We start from the raw sequence: 1,963 nt of genomic DNA, 5'->3' as shown, positions 1-1,963 counted from the left end.
AGAACACAACACAACGGATAACAAGGCAGCACTGTAATTTTTTTATTCACATTTTTTTAAAATAAATTAATATTAAAAATATATCTAAACATAGAGCAAACAGTTTAATAAACAGTTTAACATTTTTGCCATATACACATATGTCCTTGCATTTCAATCTCTTGTCCTCAACCAAGTTAGAGGTTGTCAACATACAAAGATTTTCCAGAATAAAAGTAATTTGAATAAACTTCTAATAAAAACAAAATCTATATTTAAATGTGGAACATTGCCGGACAGTGACAAGGGCACAAAATTAATATTCTAACTCTGCCTGGGACCTTACCTCAGGCAAGGTGGTGGAGAGCGACTGGAGGTCAAAATTCCTTTTCTATCTCCTCTGGGTACTTACCGCAGGGAAGGTGCTGAACAGCGGCTAAGGGGCAAAATTCCTATTCTAACTCTGCTGGGTTCTTACCTCAGGGAAGGCGCTGGACTGTGACTGGAGGGCAAAATGACTAATCCTACTCCACAAAAAACTCACCTCAAAGAAGGTGCCGGACAGTGACTGGCGGCAAAATTACTTTTCTAACTCTGCTGGGTACTTATCTTAGTGAAGTTGCTGGGAAGTGACTGGTAGGCAGCAATAGTATCTTAATTTCTCCAACAACTTACCTCGTTTTCTTTTCCACAGACCACAAAAGCTAAAAAGACATTGTGACAGATAGCCTGCAGATTGACACACACTTGCATCCTTCAAAATGGTTGATCAACTGACAGAGGAACAGATTGCTGAGTTCAAACAAGCGTTTTGTCAGTTCAATAAAGATAGCGATGATACGATAACGAGTTGGGGATGGTAATGCGGTCACTTGGACAAAATCTCACTTAAGCAGAACTTTAGGATATTATCAATGAAGTAGATGCTGATGGCAATCGAACAATTGACTTTCCAGAGATTCATACAAGGATGGGCAGAAAAATGAAGGATGCAGACAGTGAAGAGTGAATAATAAAACATTCCGTGTGTTTGACAAGGATGGAAATAGCTACATTAGTGCTGCAGAGTTTCATCATGTGATGACCAACCTTGGGGAGAAGTTAACTGTTGAAGAAGTTGATTCAATGATTAGGGAAGCATATATTGATGGTGATGGTGATGGTCAAGTAAGTTATGAAGAGTTTGCACACATTATGACAGCCAAGTGAAGATGTACAGAATGTGTTAATTTTCTTGTGCAAAATTGTTTATTTGCATTTGTTTGCAATTTATCTGTAAAAGGATCCCCTACTGACAAGAAAATCCATGTCTAGTTAGAATAATTTGTTTTTTATTCCATCCACACAATGGAACGTGATAAAGTAACTATTATTGCATGTTGCTTTCCTGTGTTTCACCAAAGCCATTCTGCACATCTGAAACAAGATTTGACTTCTCAAACCAGCTGAGTCGTATCTATAGTTTTATATGAGCTACCATCTGTTACACCCGATGTTGGATTTCCTTGAGAAGTATCTGCATTGTTGAATTGTAGAGCTTAGCTCCACATGGACTGTGGACAGTCAACGATATGGAATGCAAGTTGCACTACTGCAAATAACAGGTACATCATGTAGCTACTAGAGCAATTTTGTAATCTATTCCTATTTTGCACTGCTGTCTGGGCATGAAACTCAAATTCTAATATACTATGTTTTTTTAACTTGGTTTAGCCACTTCTTTGCTTAGGGCACAGTTTAATTTAAATCATTAACAAGTCGTACATTTGTATTCCCATAAAACAATGTATTCATATTTGTATACAGTCCTTTCACCTGCTTTACCTTCTACATTAATATAGAAAACCAAGAAACAACTATTAACCCACAAAGGGAAACAAAACCAATTTTCTACAGGCCTTGCATGACCACACTGGAAGAGAAAAAGAACACACCAGGTAAAATGTCTGGTAAAAGCTATGAATAACCAAAGCTAACAACTTAT

At 37.3% G+C, this 1,963-nt stretch overlaps 1 pseudogene; it reads left to right on the top strand.

Annotated features, from left to right (window-relative positions):
* Positions 1–740: 740 nt before the first annotated feature.
* Positions 741–1,188, top strand: LOC144819869 (calmodulin-alpha pseudogene; annotated as a pseudogene).
* The last annotated feature ends 775 nt before the right edge of the window (positions 1,189–1,963 follow it).

This window comes from Lissotriton helveticus, chromosome 2_1 (assembly GCF_964261635.1).
Source record: "Lissotriton helveticus chromosome 2_1, aLisHel1.1, whole genome shotgun sequence".
NCBI classification, from domain to species: Eukaryota; Metazoa; Chordata; class Amphibia; order Caudata; family Salamandridae; genus Lissotriton; species Lissotriton helveticus.
This window is presented reverse-complemented; position numbering and strand designations above follow the sequence as displayed.